At 34.8% G+C, this 27,885-nt stretch overlaps 1 long non-coding RNA gene across 1 annotated transcript in view; it reads left to right on the forward strand.

Moving 5' to 3' along the window:
* The first annotated feature begins 935 nt into the window (after positions 1 to 935).
* Positions 936 to 27,885, forward strand: part of LOC118913473 (uncharacterized) — a 38,254-nt gene continuing 11,304 nt past the window's right edge. Inside the window, exons 1-4 of the long non-coding RNA XR_008996272.1 lie at positions 936 to 1,158; positions 19,389 to 19,531; positions 22,066 to 22,134; positions 26,464 to 26,620. This is a non-coding gene — a long non-coding RNA (uncharacterized LOC118913473). The remainder of the gene's footprint in view (positions 1,159 to 19,388; positions 19,532 to 22,065; positions 22,135 to 26,463; positions 26,621 to 27,885) is intronic.

A 27,885-nucleotide genomic window follows, 5' to 3' on the forward strand; every position in this document is an offset into this window, starting at 1 on the left:
AATTAACATTGAGATAAAAGGTAATTCCACTTCTGGACTTTTCCTCGGCGTATTTTATTTCCCAAATCTATGCCGCGGACACTCCGGGCTTTACAATCGGTTTAATGAGTCTTCAGCATTCAGTTCCCAGTTCCCCCGCCCTACCCTCGCCGACTCACTAATAAATACCCCACCTCCCTCTCCCTCCTGTCCCTCCAGCTCAGACCAACCCCAGCCCAAGGGGAAAAGGTTCCCAGTCTTTTGACCGCGCTTCCGGGGTCTATAGATGAGCTCAGTTTGAAACGAGGTATTACAAGATTTCAGCGTTAGGAACCCTTTATATCACCACAGACACTTTCAGATCCTCAGCCCCCTCCTCCTTCCCTCTTTTTGTTGTGTCTTCTCCACCCGGGGGCTATTTAACAAAGGCAGTCTGTTAACTAACATTTTTGTTTAACTCAGCAACTCCTTTCCAAAACACACTTAAACCTGACTACCAATGTCTGTCATTTTGTGTGAGTGGGGAGGTGAGAGGGCTGGGGGTGGGGGTGTGTACGGGTGAGACCTCAAGTTGACAGTGAATCGGAAAGTGCAGGACTTATTTGGGAAGGTGTCACAAACACATATTTACAGCGAAATAATTCAAGAAATAGTGTGGGAGAGTGCCAAATCTCATTACTATGAAAAAAGTGTATTTTCTTGAGATCTAACAAAGGGGAGTGTGTGTGTGGGGGGGGGTAGATTTAAAATATTACTTGACATCAGAATGGGCGCTCTCTTTGATGGTGAGAGTGAACCAGATGAAATTAAATTTAAAAAGGAAAGGTATTTTGAGTGTGTATATATATATGTGTGCAGTATTGGTGAGCTGTTAAATCCGTTGTTTGCTGATTCCCTCCCCTCCCCCAACCTGGCTCTTACCTCCTTTGTGGTCTTTTTTTCTTTTTTAATCATAAAAATGCCTTCCCCCCACCACCACACCCACCCCGGCCCTGGCCCGTCCTGGGTTTCTATCTCCGTACTTCCACATCCTTGTATATTTCTCTCTGTCTAGACTGAAGTCCATTTCTGGCTTTTAGTTTGGAGTAAATCTGCTTTTCCTTTTTTTTTTCCTGGAGATTCAGACCTGTGTTTTTGTGTGCGGGTGTCCGGGGAGTCATTATGTAAAGTTTGACACAGGTAAGGTAAGGAATGGGGAGTGGGGAGGAGTTACAGAGGATCTGAGGGGGAAAGATTAAGGGAGGAGAGTAGGGAAGGGGGACGCGGGAAACAGAAAAGTCAGACACCCTCTGGCCTTTCAGAGGTCAGGGCTCAGACAGCGCTGTGACCTCCTTTCCCTCCAGGCAACCAGCCCAGTGTTTATAAACAAAATCAGGCAGGACTCTCCCTAAACAATAGCACTTGACTAACTTCACAAGCACTTCCACAGCTCTTATGCAAATTAATGAGGACTCCTTATCACCACTGCACCCCTGCCCCTAGCCCCAGCACACAAACCCACTCACACCACCTAAAGCCAGGATCACAAACACACCCTTCTCAAAACATATGGAGATATTTCCAGCAAGCATACCCAACCAAAATTTTACATTCCATCTGGGGAAGTGCTCTAAGAGACAACGATGCTGATGGGAAAAGATAGACAAGTGGGGAAAGAAAGAAAGAACGAACTGTGATTTCACTGAATAGAAGAGAAAGTTGTGATCTTCTTTAACCTAAAACATCTATATGTAGTCAATGAAATGCTGTATGGACAATATACTAAACACTGACCACCAAATATAATTATTTTAAAACAGGACATTACAGTCATCCAAACATCCACATTTCCAAGACAAGAGTGCAGATCTTCATAGTTGAAGACAAGCCACCACCTCTGTATATAACGCCCCTAAGTATTACACACAAAAGCACCATTAAATCCTACAGCAAACAAACAGCCCATCTGATCTAAGTTACAAAATGTATAATTAAATTCATCTTCAATTACAAAAGGCAGCTAGCAGAAACTGAGTCAAAGATTTTGAAACAAATGTTGTTTGCCAAGGTACAGAAGTGATAGCTTTGTATTATATTGTAACCAAAACTCCATATAAGGAATAAATTACACAATAGGTGTAAAATAAGGTGAAAGCCAAAACAAACAAACAAAAAAAGAATTAAATATCAAAGTTTTTAAAATTATTATTTTAAAAAATCTAGGAGAAAAAGGTTAAAGAAGATATACCTCAGAGCAAAAAGATCATCTCCTTTTCTTCTTTGTCTATCGGTCCCGTTAAAGCATATGGAAAATGTTTTCAAAATGCCCAGATTTGGCACATTGTCATTGCAAAGAGAGGAACGCAGTGATGCTGTTAGAGAAAATGGGAAATAAATTCAGGATTGGGTGCTGCCTCCTTCAATGCGGATTTATCTAAGTTTAATTTAATATTCCGCAATCACTGAATGATCGCATATAATTCACCAAGATTTTAAAGGGCTTTATTTAAATACCTTGAGCAACAAGAGAATGAAATTTAAACCATGGCAGCCATTGCTTATATATTTTTTATTTTCCTATTAGAAGAACTTTAAGCAGCAATTTCTAATAATAAAAAGGAAAAACGATAAAGGTTTGGGTTTTTTAAAGGAGGAATGTTTAAGTAAAGCATTAGCTTTATTAAAATCATTCTGAACGTAAAATCAAAAAGCACAAAATGGTTGTTTGTAAAACACTAAACCTTTAATCGATTTTATTGGCATTCCGATCGATTAGATAAACGGAAATCTATAGCAAACATCAAAGCATTTAAACATTTTCTCTATCTCATTTATAAACAAAACTTTTCTTTTCAGCAGGAAAAAAATGATTATCAAACGACTAACAGGAAATTCTTCAGATATCAAATTACGATAATAAAATTATTTCCACATGGAAAGGGATAATGACAATGATGATAGTAATTACAATAATGAATAATTCAACAACCCTTTGACATGTATAGAAGAACCGCGAGCAAAAATCGCTCTTGAAGGGGGGCTACTTTAAAATAAATACTTTATTTTTAAAGAATATTTTTTTTAGAGACAACTCAAGAGAAGTAGTTTAGGTGTGGTTGTCGGACTAGTGTTAATTTCCTTCTTTGTCGGGGTTTTCCTTCCAAATTGAGTTACTTATTAGTAAAAATTAATATGCAAATATCAGGGAGCCCTTTCAGGTTTACAAACTTGTGTCTGGACCTGTGTTCTACTTATTCTAGAATGTGATTCCCAAATTATAGAGGGTGGCGAAGACTGGACTCCCAACCCTGAATGTGACCACACGTTTGATCTTTTAAGTGAAGGAAAATAATTTATTTGGAGATAGGAAAACTGCTATCCGGAGAAATGCAGCAATCAGAGCTTATGGCATTCTAGTTGCAGCAAGAGGAGGTGTTGCTGTAACGGGTATTATGTTTATTTGTTAAAGAAAATCAATGAAAGTGGCTGTAAAGTAGTTAGTTAAAGCGTCTGTTTGGGACTAGCAGTGAATCGTGACTCAGGCAGGCTGAAGGAGCAGCTCTTCTCCTTGCGGGAAAAGTCCCTGCGTCGCCCCGAGCCGGGGCGCGGGCGACTGGCACCTGGCTTTCAGTTCGCGGGTGCTCCCCGCAGGGCTCGGGTCCCTCGCCCAGTCGCTCCAGTTCTCGGCCCTTCTGCCCTCTGTCTAGCAGTTGCTCCTTCCCGTTGACTGTGGTTGCCTTCCCGCACCCTCCGTCAGCAGCACACACCTTTTTCCTCTTTTCTCTCACTGACTGGTCATTTCCTTCTTCCTTTACCCTACAGGTCTTAACTTCTGTCCTTCTAGTTCTTCTACAGGAATCTCACTCTTCCGACCCTGTAAGCCTCGCCGGTGAATCGCCGGTATTTCTTTCCCACCCCGCCCCTCCCCCATTTCTCTCTCCTGCCAATTATTTAGCACCCGGGTCTTCTTACCCTCTCACTTCTATCCTCTCCTCCAGACATTCCAGAGAGTTCTCATCACACCAGAATGCACTCTTTTTCTCCTCCTCCTCCCCTTGGATTGGGGTGGAAGAAGGGAATTTCGAGTTGAACTCCCGAGGGTTTTATTCTATTCTTTTAGCAGCTTTACTTTCCCTTTTCTTCTTTGCGTAACCTTCACCTACCTACTAATTTATCCCAGAAGCGGTTCTTTCCCTTTCATTTCCCAGTTTACAGTTTCCGTCTGGGGTTGTGCGTTGCACACGCACTCGCTGGCTCCCCCCTCCCGACCGCCTCCGCCGGCCCAGGCAACTCTTGGCATTTCCTCGGTTGCCGTCTAATTGCACTTTCTCTTCTCTGAATAACTTACTTTACGTGACTTAAAGTTCTTCGTATAGCGCCTCTATTTGTCGAATTACTTCGTTGCCCAAAGGAAGGGTGCGGGGGTAGAGGGGAGCGTATCACCCAATTAAGTCCCTGTAACACCCTTTTACTCCAGGCCCACTCCCACCCCAGCCCCGCCCAGGTAACATCTTGTGGGAATAATAACGAATTCTGGAAGATTTTCCTTCTCAGCGCGTGCAGAGTGCTTGTGAGTTTTCCCTGCGGACTCACACCTCTCCCTTGTGTCCTCTGGCTTCCAGTGGTCCCCGCTCTCACACCACCCCGCTGGCCGCCCGGCTGCGCGAGGGGAGCGCTGTCTAAGGCCCTAGTTCTCTGGCTTCTGGTTTCTAGCTGCTGCAGCTGCGGCTGAAATTCGCTGTGGCCGCTGCCTCTTCCCGCTTTAATCCCAGACCTCCAGTCATTGGGCAGCTCCTCAGAGGCAAGAAGTCAACACCATGGCAACCCGACAAGCCTATCAAATCACCGGCTGGCGTGACAGCAGCTACACTGCAGGCAGGAGTGGGCTGGGCAGAAGAGCCGAGTGGCCACTCTTCTCAGGTACACAGTCTGGGAGTGGACAGTGGCTGTCAGCCTCCACGTTTGTGCTACACGGATGTGCACCACTCAGTTCATACCCCTACCTCTGTTGCCTAGATAGTCTGGAGGAGCAGGGGAAGAGGAAAGAGGAGGAGGAGGAGGTATAGGAGGGAGAGAAGCACATAGGATTGGAAGAGCTAAGGAAGAGAGTTTCAAGCTAAAAGTAATCAAAGTCCTAAATATTATAAACTCAAGATACCTTGTACCCCAGCAGTTGATGAACCCAAGTCCCAGTAGTCTCAGAACCAAATGTAAGGGGTGTGCATTAGATGTGGGTTTTTCCTTCATCATTCTATCACTTTCTTGAACAAAAATAATGCAACATCCTATTCAGGAGTTTGAAAAGGATAGAGGAAAATGTTGCATTTTTAACTTCCTCTGCCTGCAGTACTGGATTCTACTAATAAGATGGCTCAACATCAATTTCAGCTATGCTAACTGATTGCCTTGAAAGTGACCTAAACTTTACCTGAAACTGCCTTTGCCTTGTTCTTTCCTAAAATGTGTGCTGTGTGTAAAGCATGTTCTAGATCTTGATTCTGCAAAGGAAGAAACAGGAGAGAAGGCCAGGAGTAACTAAGAAATCTGTGTGTTCCTCTTGGGCCTACTCAGCTTATGCATTTCCTCATTTTCCTTAAGAAACTTCCAGTTAGTCAGGTGGAAGAAGAGAGGACTTTCACTAATATTTTAGAACATCTTGTTAATTAATAAGATAGATTGAAACTGCATTTTTCCTTTTTGATTTCAAAATATTTTTGAGCAACACAAAACATTATTACCTATTAGCGCATTATTGCATTGTAAAACCTTTGACAATTATTTGTGCAAGAGTATAGAATACTGTCATTTAACATATATCACTCTATATCACTTATCTCACTGTTCCTTTCTGAATTGCAGAAAGCAAGTTCGTCTGTTCAAGTGTATAGGATGGGAAGAGAAATCCATTTAATAGTGAAGTTAATGTGTCACATGGAGGAAATCTTCTATGAATTCTAAAATCTATCCTTAAGACCGCTCCACATAAACATAATTCGCTAAATCAAAAATTTTCATATAATCTAACATTTTTTATGAAAAGGCTTTCAGTGTGTATTTAAATTTTACTTGGCAAGCATAAAATACTAAAAACTGGAAAGGTTTCTTAAAACAGCAATTGCAATATTAAGCAGAGTAGGATAGAGAGCCAATTTTTGTGGTTCTAGAGAAATTCAATGAAATCTTGAACTTCATTTCCTTATTTTCTCTGTATTTCATTGTTGAAGGATCCTAATATTAAAACAGTACATTTTCAAAATATAATTTATTACAGACCAAAAATACGTATAATAACTGACACTGGAGAAACAGGTCACGATATACAAGAGAAAACTTTTGGAAATAATATGGTTTTTCCCTGCACTGAGACTCTAATAACATTCCAATAACATTTTCTTATTCTGTGCCACTCTGCAGAGTTGTTCAGTGAAGAACCGCCAGGCACACAGAGTTGTAATTTGGTTACAGTTTAAATGGTTACCTCAATGCCAAGTTATTGATATCCTGAAAAAGTTTTGGCTAGTTCACATTACATTTGACATGTACTGAGCACTCACAGTGGAAAATGTAAGAAGAAACACAACGCTATAATTGTAAATTAAAATACATATATATTTAATCTGCTATCTCCCTGAACCAAACTTGTAAATTTAAAATGTTTTAAAAGAGAAGTGAAGTATGTACAAATCTTTCAGTACTTTTTGGCTTCAGTAAGAATAAACAAACGCAGGCAACATGATAACATTTAAAATTTTATTATTCATTTAAGGAATGGTATATCCCTAGTTACTTGAAAACTTTAACTACCTTGGGATAAGTATAATACCATTTGTGTATGTATGCTAGTCCAAGACATGAATGGATACTGTCATTCAAATGTTCATCTATATGCAATATATTTGACTTTAAAAAATTAAAATGAGGTGTTCATAAATTAATATACTGCATTTAAATGAAAACAATTACCTAGATATTCCATTAGATCCTTTGAGTTGCTTAGAAATTGTTATTTTTTCATCATAAGCTTGCTATGTATGGTTTATTGAAAATTAAAACAATTTTTGCATAAAGGATACACACATTAATTTTTTAAATCATAAATCAATTTTTGTGTCTGCCCTTGGAAATACCCCTCAGGTTATACAACATATAACCATCTGCTTAAATATAAATTTATGCACATGCCACACACATGTTGCTAGTTATCTCTACATTCAAGTCTTTACATTGAAAGCTGTTTATATCTTTACTGCTTTCAGTATGGATGTTACTGGAAGGAGGAAACTTCTCTTTTAGCTAATGAATAAGATAGTGGAATTAAATGTAGCTTAAATGCTAAATTAAAAAAAGAAGTTAGTGCGAGGATGCCACGCTCATTTTCAGCAGAATGGATGCCATCTCCATAGAGTTCATTCTTGACCTTACCTGAGTAAGTACTTTAAGTATGAGATGCACCTAGAGGGGTAATACATTGAGCTTAATAGGAAGACAGTTAATAACCTTTTTTCATCCTTGTGCACTATCAATCACGGCTGTCACCAGTCTGCTGAATCAAAGCAAAAGTGTTCTTCACAGATGACTGATTAGAAACGCAAAATCACAAGATCCATCTTCATGGTCACTTTTATTATAGTCATTTTTAAACTGACAGCAACCTGCTCAGTCTCAGCACACTGGGCATCACAAATAGTGTCACTCAGTGCAGCTAAGCATGAGAAGAGGGTGGCTGGATTATACTGAAAAATAATCAGGCCCTCAACCCTTGTGGAGACAAGAAAAAAGTATTCTTCTCTCCATCCCCCCATTCCCTCTCCCCTAACTGGCTTTGACGCCATCGTATCATTAGCTGACCATCTTGAAGGGAGGCAATGACTGGGATAGTTTTATCTTCATTAAGTGTCTAGGAAAAGGGCCTGAATATGTCCACCTGGGAGTTACAGGTAACTTTTTGTCTACTAATTTTTGTCAACTTTGTGGCAAACAGTGACATTGCTGCCCTTATAGTAAATAAGGTTCTTTTTATATAGAAATATGTTTTTAGACTGAAGGCTTCAGGAATCTAGGTAGTCAGTTATTAGTAAATGTTCTTCTCTATAAGGGACTCTTCTCTGTGGAAGACATTTAATAGCATCACCTGAATGTTAGCACTAACTAAGGTGAGAACTCTTTAAATGCATAACCTTAGAGGTGGTCAAGAAGTAGCTGTTTAAATTCTTGATATGCAATTATTATTTCCTTTTCAACCCAAGAATATTGAAAAAAATGATGAATTTGAAAAACCAACAAATAGATATACATAAAAACCATTAAAATAGGAGGTTTGAAACAGTTATATCTGAATTAAATGAAAAGGAACTTTGTCTTTACTTAGAGTCTTGATCTTGATGCTACAAAGATAACTCCTTCAGGTTTATTTCATAATATTTTTGTACATACCTTTAAAATATTTTACAATATTCTAGGGTACTAGTGTTACAAATACATGGGAAAATTTTCTAAACTGAAAAATTTCAAAATATGTTGTGATTCTTGTGCCCACCTTATAGGCTTCCTATTTCATATTTCAAAAAAAGGAAATCCAATTGGATTTAAATTCTAATTTAGTCATTTTAACCAAAGTGACCTTTTCAAAGTTTTTATGCAGTTATCTTTTATTTTCATCCCAATGTTCATTTTCTTGTTAGCAGCCAAACACACAGACAATGAGGGGGATAGGGAATAATAGAAAGGGAAGTGGAGAAGAATTATCAATGATATTTCCTTATATAACATAATGCCTTCATATTTATTTTCAAATATGTTATGATTTTTCCTTTAATACCTCTCTGTAAAGCTACCAATTCTTTTCCTCCATCTTTATACACACACACACACACACACACACACACACACACACACACACACAACACACCCCTTCCTGCTTTATTCTAGACTGTGAGGATGCTTTCCTTCTCTGCACAAAATACATATATAGACAAAATGTGTATAATGATATAACTGCATTAGAATTTGGATAGATATGTTAGTTGATATTTTAAAATATTTCTACTTTATAAAAATTAATCATGTAATACTGATTGATATATTGTTAAATATGTAAAATTAGGATTAAATGATATGTTTACATATTTTAAAAGCTACATAATTACATAGATGGCCATGTAATATTCACCTTAATGGGTTTATTTTCAGTTTACTTTGATGATAAAAAAATGTTTTCCTGACAAAATGTGTGTGCTTAGTTTGAATAAGTTTATATTTTTAAAAAGGATAATATCCCATGGAATTCAATATTATTACTTTTAAAGTTAACTTTTAGTGTAAAATATTCTTTCTGACTAGATTATACTATTCAGAATATTTATGGAAAAAAGATTTATTTGAACTATGTGGGCTAAGTGTAGCACTTTTCACTAAACGAATTCAATGAAATAATATGCATGATTTTTGGTATCATCTTGTTAATCTATGCAGAATAGGCACCATAAATCTTAAATATTAGTCTTTAATTGCATCACACAAATATGAATGTTCATAAGGTTTATAAAAATTATAGATCTAGAATAATGTTTTCCTCTAAATGGGTCTTAATAAACTGAGAAAACAAAAATGTTTTTCCTTTATATTTTGTAAATTTAATCAAAGACTACATTTTCAACAATTAGTTTCTTTTGAATGTTATTGTGAAACATCACTACTTGAAAATTTATATTTTGACGTAATTTGAAAACAACATTCACTTACATTAGTGTAGTATTTAATTTAGAAAGTTATTTTGGAAAGAATATCAGCATCTTTATGTACCTGAAATGTTTATCAGTCTATTTTGCCGCTGTTAGTTTTAAAAGATCTATCTTAATTGGTGTGCATTGTTTGTGCTCATACTTGATTCATTGAGAATGTTCTATGTTAAGTGAATATATAAAGCATACAGTTTTATTTAAGCATACAATTTCGTTGGTAGAGATACACTTAATATATAGATACATATTCATCACAGAGTATTTTAAACTAAAAAAGAGTAATATGTGCATTTTGGTTAGTGCTTGAATTTATATTTGTGCTTTACATGTAATGTATGATACATGCATACATACATACAGTTATACCTAAATACCACCATTTTTAGATTATAAACTTCTTTAAGTGGTAAAATGCTGTCATGCACAAATATGACGATTATCCTTGCCATACCTGCATTTATGCAGCCTGAATATGCAGTTATGGCATTTCACTCTTTCCTGGGGTATGATTTTCCTTGGTACTGGAATTGTTCTTTGTTGAATCTTTGTGATAAAAAAAGGCTGTTATATGAGTGTCAGTTTGCAATAAATGTGTAATAAGATGTACAGGCTGGATACACTGGCCATCTTTTAGTGTGTCTTTTCTACCTGGGCTTCAGAGTTCCAGCTCCCAACTAGTGATATTTAAAGAGAAAAGAAATGAAAGCAAAGGTCATACAAAAATCACCTTTAACATTTTATGGTAAAAAAGAGAAAATATTGAAATATTTACAAAATTCATTATATAATTTTATTTTAATTTTTTTCCAATGTTAATTTTCAAAATGCTATTTACTACCATTCATTTAAAATTGTCATTTTGATCAATTACTAAATTTTTTCCCACAAAAAAGATAGAGTCCTTAAAAATCCCCAAAACTGAAATTACTATTTTCTCTACCACTCATATTCCCCAAAGCTTTCTGCCACTCAGCCATTAAAGCTAGAGGATACATTTTATAACAAATAGGCTATTTTGATAAGCATGCTTTATTCTTACCTTGAACTTCAGTTTACAAAGAAATATGCAAATAGATTTAATGACAACTTTTCAGGATGCACTCCAAGATGTTGTTAATGTTTTCAACTAAAAAATTTAGGATAATATGATATAAAGATCCCATTTTTGATAGCTGGGACTTTTATTCATAAACCTTCACTTATGAATTACATAACCACTGAAGAATTTTAATGTATTGCAATTCATTTTGCAATATTTGTACAAACATTCACAGTAGTATTATATTGCTTAGTTATTTCATTATATTATGTTTCACATTTAGATTTTCATTTGAATTTTCCTGTTTTAAACATTTGGATATCATCTCATTAACTATCATAAACCAGTAGTTTAGGGAGGGGTAATTCTGAAATGTAAACACTCCCCCTAGATTTTACGGCACTGCCATGGAAGAGAAGAGGGGACTAACATTACTTTTCCCCAAACATTTTCCTGTTATGATTATAAGAAAAGATCAGATACTGTGGCAATTTTTTTCATATGTGATCTTTCTTTAGAATTATTTTCAAAGTCAACTGTTCTTAGACTTTATTTTCATCTCCAAAAAGCATTAAATTTTGCTTCTTTGTAAAATATTTCTTCATAGCATATCTTCGTTTAATTCCCTTTTAGCAAAAGAAACACCCAAGCTCAATCTGGAGACCTCCTTCCAACATAATTTAGCTGGACCTTTTCATAGTAAAGGTTTTCTGGTTTTCATTTTCACTTCATATTCTCAAATAAAAGATCCTTTGTTGTCTACCATTTGATTGGACTTAATGAAAAACACTCCATTTTTACTTAACAGTATTTCCTTTTGAATTTATTATATTTAAGAACACTGTCAAAAATCAAACATTTAATCTCAGGTTTTTATATTTCAAAATATATTACTATCACATGGCTCAGTGAGGTGATGTAAAAAGTATACTGAAAAGATTTCAAAAAGGAAAGCAAAAGCGAAAAAACACAGCTTCATTTTAATCTGAAACTAAATACTATGGCTAATGTGCAGACTGGGTCCAGCAGCTGACGGTAAAGACTAGCGTGTGACAGGGTGCCAACAGCGGAATTGTGCAGTATTGACTAAATGAGGTTCACTGATTTGTATTGAGGCTAATATCTTCTTTAAACAATTCCGTGTAAATTGTGCGTATAAAGTCATTGGAAGCTATTTCTCAGGACAGCCTCGCTGGCTAGCTACCTGCTGGAGTGAGGAAGATAATCAATAGGAAGAAATAGAGCTGAGCATGAGCCTGGGAAGCTTCAGAGCAGTTAATGCTGATAAAAGTGGATGATGTCAATATTTGGGAATAGCACAACTCTAGGATAATAGACAAAAGAGAAGTGCATATGTTGTAGGACGTTCAAACAGAGGCAAAATTAAAGCCTAAGTGGCAGATGATGCCTTAGGCTGCAAAAGACATTATTTATTACAGGTATTGTTAAATTTCTTCTAAAATCCAAACAGAGCAAGATATTATAGGAAAAAGGTACCTAACTTTTATCAGAAGCTTAAATACTCATTTCCATTTCAATGGTCAGCATGTTTCTGCTGGCGATTAGTATAGGAAAGACTGCCCTCAAAACATTTGGCAGATATATATTTTTATAAATGTAATGCTATAGGTTTCATTAAGAAATGTTTTTTTAATTCTCTGAGTTGCTTCCAAGACACAAAAAATAAAGTAACATATGAAAGATAGAATGAGAACATGCCGCCAGTCAAATGGTGATAACTAAGATACAAACCTGATTGCCTCTTCATGTACTTGTGGTTATAGCAGACACCTTATTTGCTAAAGGTAGTAGACTTATTGGAAGTGAGGTAATGGTATATTTTTACTAATTTAATACTGAAAATCAGTTTTCCTCTTGCTGTCAGGTGATGAAATTTTGTTCTTCTGTGCTGATCTTTCTATTGATGTATTATGACATAGTCTGTCAACATGAACAGATATGTGAAAGCAGATTGGGTGACTGAGACGTACAACCTGCATAGAACTCTTCTTGAATTTTAAGCATGTTATCATGTTTGGGTACCACAAGTAAGACTGTGCTCACTTTAAAATGCTGTGTTTCTTATATAATTTAAGCCCAAGCAAAACAGGTGAACTATGACAAGGCTCGAAACCTGAGCGAGTGAGCCAAATCCAAGACACATTATTTCAGAATACCTTTTACAAAGCTCTCTCATATCATAAGTTTGATTTCTTAAAAAAAAATTGCAAAGTAGTATTTCTCAACAAAGAGAAATCAGTTCATGCACATGTGATAATCAAACATAGCCATTTTCTCCCAAATTAAACAATTTGACAACTGTTACATGCTTCTATTTTCACAGATGTTTTTATTGTTTGGTGTCAGATATCTGGATTATATCAAGCACATAATCTGAGGTTAGGTAGAACTGCCAAGCCTGATAGTTTTTACTTAAAACCAAACTAAGAAATGTTATTTAAAAAGTAAGCATATTTATCTAGGACCTAACATTTTAAACATTATTCTTACCCATAAAATGCAGAAATAAATAAATTTTACCCCTTATTTTCATTTTATGCTTTTATTTTGGGAATAACTATTTACTTTGAAAAGAATTTCTCATCTCTAGAAACCACACAGTGAAGTTATTAAGCCAAAGCACTAGATTACAATTAAAATAATTTCATACTCCAAATATACAATCTTTTTAAGCTTTCTTACAAATAAAAATATTTGCTTTCAAAAAACTGTTAGTATGTTGTTATACATCCCATCTTTTCATCTGAATTTCAAATAAAGTATGAATTTTGATTTAGAGACACAGAAAAAAATCTTTTAAGATCTATACTTCAACTAATTTGTTAATCTTGTGCCACTTTCAGCATTTGTCACACATATAGACCAGGAAATTGGCTCCATCTCATTCTAGCTCTGTATTGAATTAAAAACCTCTACTGCAAAGAAGAGCATGATGTGGGGAAAGAATAAATACAGTTCTTTCTTTAGTAATGCACATATATTTCCATACATTTTGCATCCTGAGGGAGCCTATGAATGCATTCAATAAATACAAACTATAGACTATAATTCCAGAAAAGGGAAAGGTTTAAAATTTTTTATCTGATTTTAATATACCATTTTAAGCTTGAAGACTAATTAAATGATTTTATACATTTTGTTACTTTTCTTTTTAGCAGACACTTTTAGTATTAGAAATAAACCAAAACTAATGAATCTTAGTTGTTCCTTCCACTTGGGCAATGTTAGCAGGTTTAGATCAAAGCAAATTAAATATCAGCAGTGGCAAATTGAGAAAAACCTTTTATGCCATTTGAATCTATGTTTGCATTCAATTCACCAAAATCCACCTTGGCTAACTGAGTAGAGATTATATGCAAACCATGTATGTGTACACATTAAAAGGAGTGTCCATTCCCATTTCATGTTTCTAGCCTAATGTAAAGGTGGCTTTCAATAAAGTGTGACAATATGGGGTAGCTTTTAAGCATGATGGGTGCATCTATTAAGATTTTGTTAAAATGAAATATGCCCACAGGTGAAGGAGATTACTTACTCTGATACAGACTTACTGTAGGTATAGTTCACTATACTTTCAAGTCTGTGAATCTGTGACTGTGTTTTGAGGAGACAGTGCAGTGTGGTAGATTTATGATGGCCTCACAGAAACAGAGCTAGCAAAGATTATGGCATACTTGTTTGGAAAAACGGTGAACTGAAGGTTCCTGATTTACACTGACATATATCTAGATGAAACCATAGTTTGCAAATTGCCTTGAGGAGTCATCTTTTATTAAGTATTTGATAGGTACTGATATGTACATATCTATTTGAAAGCATATCAAGAATGCTGATTTTATATTTTCAAAGATTCTCTTTAAGATCTTTAAGTTAAAATATTTTAATTTATGTATTACTATTTTCTAAATACCTTAAAATTAATATTCAGTAAAAAAGTCATGTCATGTTAATAAGTAATTTAATAATATTTAAAAGGTCCAGAAATACGGAGATTTTGAAAAATTTCACAGTAAATCTGCATATCAAGGAAGTAGTTCAAAGTCTCTTAAAGACTACCGGCTTTGGTTTTTTTACATTTATGTTCTCATTCAAGGAAAAAGAAATAACCTTAAAGACTCTTAAAGGTACTCTTAAGTGCCTGAAATGGTCAACTTAAAACCTGTCACTTCCTGACTCTTTCCCATTTTAAGTGTTTAATCAACATGGTCTTCATTTGAAGGATGTGGCGATTTCTCCCTTATTTTATAAGGCCAGTGATGTTACTGAATTCAGGACTGAAACTGTGAGCAGATATGCTTATAGACATTTTTCCTAGAGGAAGTCTTATGTGTATGATCAATAATGACAGAACGCATGACAAAAACTTAAAATCATTCTGCTATGCATTTCCAGTTCTTGTGACTGTTATTCCTTTTTGCCCCTATTTTATTTTTATAACAGCCCAGTGTCACCATTCTAATTTAGGAGGGCCACAGATTTTTTCCTCAAATCCCACAAAGCCAATTTATATGCTCCTATTCAATGTGAGAAATAGATATTTGGGAAAAGACAGGAGTGTTAATTAGATAACATAGTTTTGAAATTGCTGGAATCACAGCTCCTTTAATATCCTCATTCTGTTGGTTCTATTATCCTTGTATTTTACAGCCCAGAAGTTTGGATGCTTACTGCTGGTATTGTATAAAGTGGGGGTTCCCGGAAGTCACACTTATGAATTGTTGTGTGCCCTAACTGCTTCAGGGCATAAAACTTCTCTAACATACAGCAGCTCACAGATTGGGAGAATCTGGCCCAATGTGTCCAAGACCTTTGAACTCTGGTGTACTCTGAAAGTATCTTTTGGGTCTCTTAGGGATTTAATAAAAACAAATGGAATGTATAGAAAGCATATATTTCTACTATTGGCCTAACTGCTTTATCACAACTCAGGATACCCTTTATTTCCCTATTGTGGTAAAAACACATACCATGAGATCTACCCTCACAAATTTTTATGCGTGCCATACAGTACTGTTAACTCTGGGCACAATGTTGTAAAGCAGATCTCCAGGAATTTCTCATCTTACATAACTGAAACTTTATACCCATTGAACAGCAATTCCTCAGTTCCCCGCCCCCCAGCCCTAGGCAACCACATGGCTTTCTGTTCCTATGAGCATGACCATTCAGACACCTCAAGGGAATAGAATTATGCAATGTTTGTCTCTTTTGTGACTGCCTTGTTTCACTTAGCATAATGTCCTCAAAGTGCGTCAAGACACCGTTCCATGCACTGTCACCTCCCTTCCTTGGAGGATTACCGAGGAAGGGTTCAGTTGGAATATTCAGCATGATATAAAGCAGTTCATTTACTAGGAGACTGTAAATGTTCATTTACTAGGAAACTGTGGATGGCGGAGGGGTCGAACAGATTGATTAATCTTATGCAAAACAAAGACAGTGAGGCTTGTAGCCCCCATTTTCATAATTGCTGACTGTTAGAAATGAAAGTAATGTTACCTAAGGGCTGGCTATGTGTCAGGCACGGTGATAAGGGCTCTACTTACATTTTCATACCCATCCACTCAGCTCCTTGAGGAAGGTACCATTATCTGCACTTTACAGATGAAGGGAACCGAAGCACAGACAGTAACTTGCCTGTTTAAAGAGCAGATGAATTCTAGACACAGGATTTGGCCTTCTATGAACACCGTCATGTTGCTGCTTTGCTAGTAGTTGCTTAATTTAAAAAAATGTTCTTTTAATGCAAAGGAATAAAAATATAGTCTGTATCAGGGAGGATATCTTTAAGGAGAAAGTACCCTTGGCCAAAGTCTGTTGGCTTGGCTATTTTGTTCTGAAAAAGGGTAAATATATGGGGGTTAGATTTAATGCCCAGGGTCCAGATGTCAGAATGTTGAACGTGGTACATTTATTGCCGACATTCTTTTTTGGTGGTATAATGTCCAGACCCCCACAATGCTCAGTGGCATGAATTTACTGATAGGTTTGTAAAAGATGCACAAATTTAGAATAAAATCTAAGTATTCCATGTGGAAGTACCTGTTTTGAATTACATGTTTCTGTAGCATTAATAGCAATTATTGATGGTGTGCTCTTTCCAAAACTGTCCTTAGTTGTGGTTGTTACATTTCCATACCATTGTATAAGATCAAGTATAAACCCATGATTCTGTGGGAGAATTTATTGTTTTTCCCTCCCTCGAGAAGACTTAGTGTCTACATTTCTATATTATCATCAATGATTGCCTTTTTAAAAAAAATTTCTGTTGCATTCACTTTTATTAAAAAATTGCTTGTTTTATTTACTTGTGAGAGTTGCAGATTTATGTGAAAATTGGCCACACCCAGCAAGCCAAATCCTATTATGTATTATTCTGTTGGAATAATATAAATACTCTGTTTCATTTAAAACATTATGAATTTACTTATATGTAGAGAATGCTTCACAGATTGTAGGTGCTCAATAAGTGTTATCCAAATAAATATATTTGCCTCAATTAAAATCTGATTTAAAGAGTCCATAGGTTTTTGATCCCAACATTGATCATTCAGATTTATTAAGTTAAAAATTACTTTGTTTGAATAAGTAAATCATGGGGATGAAAAACACAATATAGGGAATATGGTAAAAAATATTGTAGTATGTATGATGTTAGTTATTTGTGTAGTGACAGTAACTGCTTATTGTGTTGAACTTTTCCTAATGTATGTAATTAGTGGATCACTGTGTTGTACACCTGAAACCAACATAATATTATATACCAGTTATACTTCAATGAAAAAAAGTGAAAAAAAAGCTATTTATTTAATTTATTTTTTTCCTCTAGGCTGCTATGAAGATGGGGATATAGGCAAATTCAATTTGCTGGCACATATAGGGGTGGAAACAGAGAATGTCAGAGGTACACAATTATTATTAAGCAAACAATACAGCCAAGTACGAAAGAGTGGAAGTATTAGAATCAGTTAAAAGAGGTTTAGAATTTTAGCTCCAATTAATATGTTGTTGTGCTAGAGCAGTTATTAACCATTTCAGGCCTAGTTTTTCTTTTCTATAAAGTGGGTATTATCATAACAGGCTGGGGGGGGTTTTAAATATTCTGTGAAATGGCACAGATCCTGGTACAACGTATGTACTCAGTGAACATTACCAACCATTATTCACATACAGGGTATTTTGATAGCTCTAAGTACATATTGGTTTGCTATTTGAAAAGTTCCATTTTGGGCATGTTACACTAATAGTGGTATTTTAAATCAAAAACTACTTTTTGAGAATTCTTTGAAGAATCAAAATAGACTCAAATCAGAGAAAAATATTTAAAATCAGAGATGTAATTCATAGAATAGGATTACATAAACTTGAGTTCGTAAGCATTAATCTTTAATAAGTTGGTTTTATATATGCTAAAAATAATCTATAAGCAACATTTTAAGTTAAGTAGAATTTTCTTTTCATAGTTGGCATGGGATTCACATTTTTGAACTGTGTGGTAGCTACAATGGTGAATGAGATACTGTCTCTATATTTAAGAAATTCATAGTCCAATGGGATATTTAGTGACCAAAATTATGATATAAGAGCAGTAGGGGAAATATTAACTCCATAAAAAATAACTTGAGAGTGTAAAGCAAGGCATTTAATTTATGATGTGGGCTACTGAGAATGCCAGGCTTTCCCTAAACCTTTTAAAGCTCTAGATCTGTCACTATTGTATATGTATGTGTGTGTGTATATGCATGCATTCATGAATTGAGGAAACAAAACAACACAGAAGTCTTCTTTTATTCCAGCGCTCATTGCCTTGTTTTTAAGGAAGAGAAATAGTGTTTTTCTTCCTTACCCTTAAGTGAAGATACTATTTCCCTGAAGGAACAATTATGTGCATGCATAAGCGGACATGCAAGGCTTATATATCACAGTCATGTAAACAGTGAAATTGTTTATAATTTGTAAAATCTTTTCAACAAAAGAAGTAATATTTATGGTACATTTTCCATGTTCTTTCATTTTTAAGTTTTCTGCTTTCTTTCAAAGTCTGCTGGGCAGTGCCATACATAATTGTAGAAAAGGGAAGGCAAAAATCTTTCTCTTTAACACTGACAGGAATAACAAATATCCCATCTCTTCCTTATCCTTTGATTTGGGTGACTTGTGCCCTCATGTGTGACCATGGGGCACCCTTTCTGTTGACAGTTACAAGCAGAGTATAGATGTTTTGCTAGACTATGCACAGACCAAGTAAATCTGGATGTTTAGGATGATTTGGGCAGCAAAAGTGTAGCTGTACAGGGCATAGCACAGCCATCCTGCTGGACACTTGGATAAAACACAAAAGGAGAGAGAATGAGCACTATGAAATAGTGTACCTTATTTCAAATTAGATGAAAAATAAATTTACACTTCTCATCTAACTTCATCTTTTATATCATTACTTGGGACTTTTTAACCACTACAGACATAAAAAAATTATCAGACTCTTATTATTGAAATGAAACCTGATTTTCATAGTCTATAAGCTGCTTTAGTAAATTCTCTTTGTTTTCAAGAAAGATGTTAGGCATTATTTTCTATTCTGATTTGGTGTTAATGCTAAAAGCATGTCTGACTGCCATCTGTTTTCCCAGGTGTCATCTGATGGCAGTGCTGGTTCTTGAGCTGAACTCTGACGTTTCATATGCCAAGGCAAATGGAGTCAACTACATCCATAGTGTTGACTTCCTCACAGTGAACTGTTGCTCTTTAATTGTAACTTCATGATAAAATTAAGGTGGTATATTTTCAAAATCCTTTGAAAATCATTTTTTCCTCCCTCAAAAGCCCAAGATTAAAGAATATCTACATGCTAACAAAAGAAAGAAAAACAACTAACTAGAAGAAAAACAAAACATGACCAAAACTTTGTTAATCTTATTTAGTTTTCAGTAGCAGATTTACTCAGTCAGTAATATAACTAACATATCTTGGGTACCACAGGGGGCCTGAAAAAGAGGCAGTCTAGAACTGAAGTACAGAGCACAGAAAAGCCTGAATTCTTACTTATTAAAAGGGAGTGAGATAAACATTTAAAAACTGGAACAATATGACGTACCAAAGTTTCTTAGAACTGAATTCTGAATAGCAATTATGGGTAGACATTGCATCATAAGTGTATTTCCATTGCACTATAGAACTTTTATTAATTTTTATAGCTAGATGTATTCCATTTTAAACCTTCATACTATTAAACTTTTAGATTGTTTCCAAACTTTTGTTACTACATATAGCTTTATTATTTACAGTGGAAATGTGAAAATTGCCTCAATGTCCAATAATAAAGAAATGATGAAATACATCATGGCATGAATATACAATAGGGGATTATGAAACATTAAAATGATTCTTGCCAACACTTTCTAATGATTTAAAAATGAAAAAATACAGAAAAAGCTTTATTATTTGTGCATGCTTATATATTAAGAACTCAACATAAAATTTGTATATGTGCAAAACTATCAAGGAAATTTACTAAAATTTTATCTGTGATTAATTCCGTATGTGGTGCTGCGGGTGGCTACTAAAGTTTTTCTTTTTATTCTTTGCTCTTTAAAGTTTGTATCTAAAGATCATGTCTTACTTTAGTATCAGAGAAATTCTATATGCCTAAATTTTCAATAAATTTGATTTTGGATCCAAATAATGAATATAATTTTGAAAAATAGTGCTAGTTTTCTCTCTTGAGAATTTTTATCAATGTAAAAAGTACTAAGAATATCTGTGATACTAACTTTGACTCAAAATAAAAGAAAAAATATTTGCTTGATTTAGTAAGTAAAAATATTTCATTTCTATTTTGATTTGCATTTCTTTAATTAGAAGATACAATTATTATTTTGCTCTATTTGATTTCTAATTTCTAAATGCATTCATTACCTTTGGTCTGAATTATGCATAATGTCCTTTGTCTGTATTTCTTAGTTATTTTCTTTCCTTTGTAAGAATTCTTCATATCACTTTAACATTTGCTGCATGTATTCGCCTTTGGCTGCCTTCTTTTTTCTTTTATATGCTTACTCTTCAGTGTTTAAATGACCAAATTTTTTATAATTTTAAATTTTAAGTTTTTAGTTCCCAAAGTTCTATAAATATTAAATTATTTTTGGCAGTCTTGCAATTGTTTAGCTAGTTTCCTGTAGTTCTTAACTGAACATTTTAATTTTACATTTATAGAGTTTTGCTTTTTATATTGGCCTTCATTTCTTCAGATGCTAATGAGAGGTCCCAACACCATTTACTTACATTTTTTTAATGATACTTCCTTTAGTTATATATTTATGCACATTTGTAAACATATATATTCAGATACATATAAACATATATAGAATATGTGTGTATAGTGTTAGTCTTGAATTTAGTATTTTGTCCTTTTAGTTTCTACATCTCTCTAAAATATACACTATTTTAATTAGTATTCCTTTAATCTTAATGAATTGTAAGTTCATATATTTGTGCATACACATCACTCCCCTTTTCATACATTTTTAAATAGGCTTGCTTCTTTACTTTTCTAAGTTAATACTACCACCAACTTCTGTCATGCTCCAAGACAAAAAAATCAATTGAGGGTTAAAATTGAGCGTTATATTAAATGTAACAAATTAATTTGGAAACATTGAATAACTTAAAAATCATGAATAACAATAATTTATTTGAACTAAACTGAATTTTCTGACTCTTTCTACCAAGAGAGACTGATAATTCTTGCAGAGGACTGATGGAAACAATTCCCCAAACTCCTGTATTTCCCCTTTCTCCCTCATAGAGCTCTAGGAAGCAACAGCCCTACACAAAGACACCAAAACTTACCTCCTCTGTGTTGCTAATGGTTATGAATGAACATTCACAACTCATGGGAGTAGTTCCCCAAAACATTAAAAATTTAACCCATCAAATATTACTTAGGTTAACAAACATCTTGAGGAGATGACGTTGAACCTAAAAGTCCTTCTTATTTTCATAATCAATTATGACTTATCAGATTTCCTAACACTTGAGATTGCAAAGTAAGGCTGTTAGTTAGAAAAGAACTGTTAATTCTGGGGCACAGGCTAGTGGGAAAAGTAGGTCTAATCTGTATCATAAATTTGGAACTTTGACTAGTCAGTGGGATTCATACTGTTTATGGACAGAGGCCTGTGGAAAGGTTGTTAGTAGGCATCCTTTGTTGCAGTTTTGTACGGGGCCCAGAAATTTGTCCTGTAAGTGATTATATTTGAGCCAATATATCAGTTCATGCCTTGATTCCCAATTTTCTTTTTATTCCAGTTAAAATCTCTGGTATCCATTGCCTTATTTCTTCGATCCAACCCACAACATGAGTCCATCTTCTCAGAGGTATGCTTATTCATAGCTTTCTCCATATCATTTGCTATGCCACACATATACCTTGTGCCAAGCACTGGGTTGCATATTTACATATGTCATTTTATTTACTCCCTCAAACAAATCTGAAGAGTACATATTATTCCCACTAATTTTTTTTTTACTAGTACTCTTGTTTCCCATATTCCTTTCTACAGCGCCGCTGAACTCCAGAACCTACATTCCCTCATTAGATTCCACCTGCTGGTAATGCCAACTGGCTCAGTGAGCTCTGGATGAACTGCTCTTTTCTCAATGGTCAGCATCTTGGACATAGGTCAGATGTCTCTTATCCTCCCAACATCCGTTGATAGTCTGCTGTTTTGTTTCATCTGTCTATCCTTTTGTTCATCCATCTATTTAATATGTTATTAAGGGTAAGCAAAATGAATTCCAGTTTTAATGCTTTCAAAGACCCACAAGGAGACAGTCCTTAATTTCAGGGCTGATACTGACATTGCAAAGTGTGATCCTCTACTAGTTAGTGCTCATAATTAGAGATTCTTGACCAACATGAATACTAGTCAGATGCACATTGATTGTTCCTGTATATCTATTAATTAAGCTGGATATAATTTCAATACATCACAATGTGCTGTAGACTCCCAATAAATAATCACTGATGGATGTTACCAAGGGAAAGCCATTTAGGAAGGAGTAAGCGAAAACTGAACAATAGAAAAAAGAGTACTAAAGTTTGAGTAGGACAGCATGATTTGGTTTTTGGCTATTCTGTGTATTAGCTGAGAGTCTGAGAAAGTTTATTAAACTATATGAGTCTTTGTTTCTGTATAAAATAAAGATTATATTATTAATTTATTCATAAGAGTCAACAAAGCAACATATGGAAAAGACTTTGAATTCAGGCACAGAGTAGGAGATTTGGTCTATTAGAAAATAGATGGTGTATTCAATGAGACAATTAATGAGATTTATTGAAGAATACAAAGTGTGGATGGAGTTAAGAGAAAACAAAGAGGGAGCTATTACTTTGGCCAGAAGGAATAAGGGGAACCAGGGTTTACTGGAATGCAGAGAAAGAGGTCTACTTACAGGAGAGGGCTGCCTTACAGGATATCTGGCTTAGGCATAGTGAGCAGACTGCAGACTCACTTCGTGCCAGTATCACTACACAAATCCGATCAGAAGGCAGAGGGATTAGAGCCCAATTGATCCAGAGCATGAAGGCCAGCCTTCTGAAGGCAATGAGAAAATAGAGAAGGGTGGAAATCAGATCCGGAGGGGCAAAACGACTATTTAACAGAATGTTCAAGAAATATTTGTTGAATAAACAAATGGATAAATCTGAATCCCCAAATCATTCCAAAGATAAGACTTTATGCCATAGGCTAAGAATTTGATGGTAAAATTGAGAGAAAGAGAAAAATAAAGGGAGAAGGTAAATAGGGAAAATAAGAGAAAATACACTAATTTGTTGAGGATTGAAAATAGTAGATAAATTAAAAAGCATTGAGAAAAAAATTTGAAAAGAAAAAAAGTTAAAAATCTGGACTTTGGGTAAAAGCAAATATTTTATTGTAATAATAATCAAAATAAATAGTGTGGACCTTGAAATGAATGCATCATACTCGACTACACTCTGCACTGTATCAAACATTAGTAAAGGATGATTCAACTTTGAAGCTTAAAATAACTCAAAAGACAACATTGTTTATGGTGCTCTTAGCTAAAAAGCATATTCTATGTTCTCTATATAGTTTTCAAAAGTAGAGAAAATTCCAAGTTCGAATTTGGGAGCTGTATTTAGTTTTGCACTTTTCACAGCACTGAGCTGACATAGGTGTCCATTTTGTTGCTGAATGTACATTGAGGTAAATCAACTTTCTAGGATGGTTCCACAATGAAGATTTTTTCTTAATCAGCAAAATGAAGATTTTGCTAAGTAAACTGTTTTGTATCTAGTTATGAAAAGGAGATTAAACTCCATTTAATTTGCTTGTTTTCTGCTTGTTTATTTGATCAAATAAGTAATGAAGTCTGACTGGCCAGTTTGACAAATATATACATACCCTGGTAGCAAGCAGGGCCTGTGCTCACTACTGTGGGCTATACAAAAATGGACACATAGAAGACTGTCATCACGGTGCTTAGAGTTCAGCTGAGAATGAGCGGAGGATGAAAATACATTTTATATATTATGAAAATACAAAGGCAGAAATGGGAGTAAACCAATGAAATATTTAAGGAAAGTTCTATCGAAGATTACTTATCACTTTGATCTGAGGGGAGTTTCCTAAAGGTTGTGACATTTGAGTTGACTTGTAAGAAAGGACAGGACTTTCATAATTAGAAATGGTGTGGCAGGGTCGGGGGGTATGAACAGGAAAGCCTTTCTACATGATTCAGAATAATAATATTTATTGATCACTTACTGAGTGTTGCATACTCTTATCTCAAAAGATTAAGGTTACCTGCCATTAGTGGGCAGAAAAAGAACACTTTTTTCCAATAGCCAAAATACCTACTTCATATTTCATTATTTCATAATTCACTGTATATAGTTTCATGATAATTATTTATCAAACATGGGAAAATGTTCATAATATTTTTATGGCAGATGTGACCATTTTTTTTAAGCCAAGTTAACAGTATTTTCAGTAGATAGAAATGATTGGCTTCATGCTTATAACAAAATTGGTTAAATTAAATGGCCTATGAATACAACTGAGTTACCTTTTAGAATGAAGATTAAGCAAAAGTGTGAATCACAGTACAGCCTGTCATGGAATCTCTGATTATATTCTGCCAAAAGGAATAATGTTTACCAAAAACATGTGAATTTTCATGAATCAGGGCATCCTAAAAAAAAAGTAAATATTCTGATTTCCTAATTTCAGAAATCACATAACTAAATGTAACAAAAGTACAATTCCTCAACAAAAAGGTATGCTGTGTAAAAGTAAATGTGGGGTAAGCTCTATTTATGGTCATATGTCATCTACTTTATTTGTTTTTCTTAACCTTTAACAAATGTAGCTCTTCAGATGCAAACTAACTCTACTGTCAAACTTAGATATCAGCTGAGTAAATATTTCCAGAGAGGTACAAGGGAAAATGATTAGCTGAAAGTACAATTACCAGAAGAGAATTGGGGGTTAGGTGGTGGGAGAACAGAAATATACTTTTAACCAACGAAAGTAACTGGCAAACATTTCTGGACCTCTATTTAACTAAAGGTCATCTGCAAAATTTTCACAGTTACTCTTGAAAGAATTTTTGGTTAAAGGAAAATTGTGCATTCTTTTTTTTACTTAAGTCTTATCCTCACTGTGGGGGTTTAAACATTTTGATTGAATTGTGTCAATTAAAGTTCATGTGAGTATTTCCTAATAGAGATGGTGGATCTTTTCAGACTTTGACATGCTTATATATATGTGAAGAGAAATAAAAATGTATAATCTGAGGATGTGACCCTGACAATCGTTTTTAAAATAATTACTCTTAGCTAAGAGCAAGTATGATCACACTAGAGTGATTTTACTGTTTTAACTCAGAGGATCTGATCAGTATCAGAAGTGGACCCTGTTTTCCTTGCCTCCCAGACTTTTTCCTATTTTCCTGATGTAAATTAAACCCCGTGTTGTGGTGGCGGTTGAGGGTGGGGGGAAAAGGGATGTTTCATTTGTCGTGGGAAACAAAATATGTGGTTTCTGACTATTTGACAGCATCTTTGTGTGGACATCAGGGATAATGATCTGATGTATAGACGTGAGCAAATGTTCCCTTAGTTGTTCACCCAGCTGGTACTCTCAGAATTTTCCCAGGTTTTGTATTTTTGATCACATAAACAGTGAAAAATGAAAATACCATGAGAGAGGAATTATAGAACAGCCAGTTGTTAATGTGCTGGTTCCACAGTTTCAGTACATACTGATACTGAGAAAGGGGAAGAGAGGAACTGAGAAATTTGCTATGAGCTAATGAGAGGAACAAGACCTGAGTGGTGCAGAAGGAGCTGAGGGGGTCGAGGTAGCACTTGAGTGACAGAAGGACCACCACCCACAACCGGAGAAGAGCTATGGAAGAAGGAGAGAGAATATGAAATAAAGCAAAACTATGTCTTTGCATATTAACTTTGAAGGTGGTAGTGAAAGTAATAGGTTTTAAGTATAATCTAAATATGAGGTTGACATTTGAAAGGTCTTTTCAGAGTGTGAAGATTTTTAATTAATTTCTGCTGTTTATGAGTTCGTTGTAATAAAACAATATTTATACTCTACTCAGAATATCAACCAAATGCAGATATGGTTTTGTCTTCTGTTTTTTTTACTTTACTCATAGTGACAAAACACCATTGGTTTTGTGTGACTCATATGCAAAACTAAATGCTTTCATCTGTGTGGTCTGCTGATGGGAAATAAAATCAGATATTTCACTTCTAACTTCATCAAGCAAGAGAAAAATCAGTTGTGATTCCAAGAAGAGATGAACTCAATTGGTAAGTTTTACAATTTTCAGAAAGAATTATCAATAGCATTTTGTGAAAAATGTCTAATGCCAGGGCAGATTCTTAGTTTCTTTTTATAAAAACCATCATTGGCTTATGAAGGAGCACATTTGTATTTGAGAAAATGCAATTGTTATGAATAGTTAAATTTCCTCCTGTGTACATGGAAAATAAAGCTCAAATGTCACTGAAAACATCGCCTCTTATATTTTGAGCCCTGCATCAGTAAGTCGTCAATTTTTTGAAGACCAAAAAAGAGTCTGGCTTTTGCTTTCATGTGCTTTTTTGAACTTATTTGATCATGTTGGTTTTATTTTTGTTCATTTGTTCTGTTTATGTGAATTCCTTAACTTAAATTCTGTAATCTAAAAGTATATGCCAACTGACAAAGGCTTTTTTTTTTCCTATTTTGTTTTCATTTCTGTTCTCTGATTTGTTTTCTAGAATATTTTGTACTAGAATATTTTGTGATGAAGGGCTTGAATACATATAAGTCTAGTTATCACAATTTTTTGAGCACTTGATTTAGGCACTGGTTAATGGGATTGAAAAGTCAGACACAAGAATTTTATAATAAAACTAATTTAGAAGAAAGGGGTTGTTTCCATATACTCCTGCCAGTTAATGACAGCGTCAAATCTAAAGGCTTCCCAACATTGTCCTGCAAGATGAAAACATCAGGGCTACCCTCACGTTTTTTAATGTATTTAGACATTGTAGATAAAGCCTCTATATATGTCCTCACAAAAAGATGTACTTTGGATGAGAAGTGTGGAAACTCAGCAATACTGAGTGTAAGTCTAAAGGTACTTACGGGTAATTTTGTAGTGCTATATAAAGTTTTGGGATAGGTAATTGAAATCATTAACATAAAAGCTCTTTATGTATACCTTGGGCGCTAAGTTTTTTGTAAGCTGATTTTAAAGAAAGAGGTGAGACCTAAAAAAGGAGAAATAAAATATATTGTTTAGTATGCATGTTTGACACTCGGACTTATTGATACGTTCTGCCTTTTATAAGATGAATGCTATGACAAATGACAAGAGAAGAGATTGCACGTCACTATCTCTGTTCTATCTGTGTACTGCCAGTGGGCAAAGATTTCTCATTTCATACATCATTTACAACTTCCTACAGTAATTTTACACAGTTCATATCCTCAGTACAAGGCATAGCAATTATCTATACACATATAAGCATGCAGGCATACTGAATATAAAAACCATGCTGTTCTAGAAAGAGCTCCAAAGTTCACA

This window comes from Manis pentadactyla, chromosome 3 (genome assembly GCF_030020395.1).
Source record: "Manis pentadactyla isolate mManPen7 chromosome 3, mManPen7.hap1, whole genome shotgun sequence".
Lineage (NCBI taxonomy): Eukaryota > Metazoa > Chordata > Mammalia > Pholidota > Manidae > Manis > Manis pentadactyla.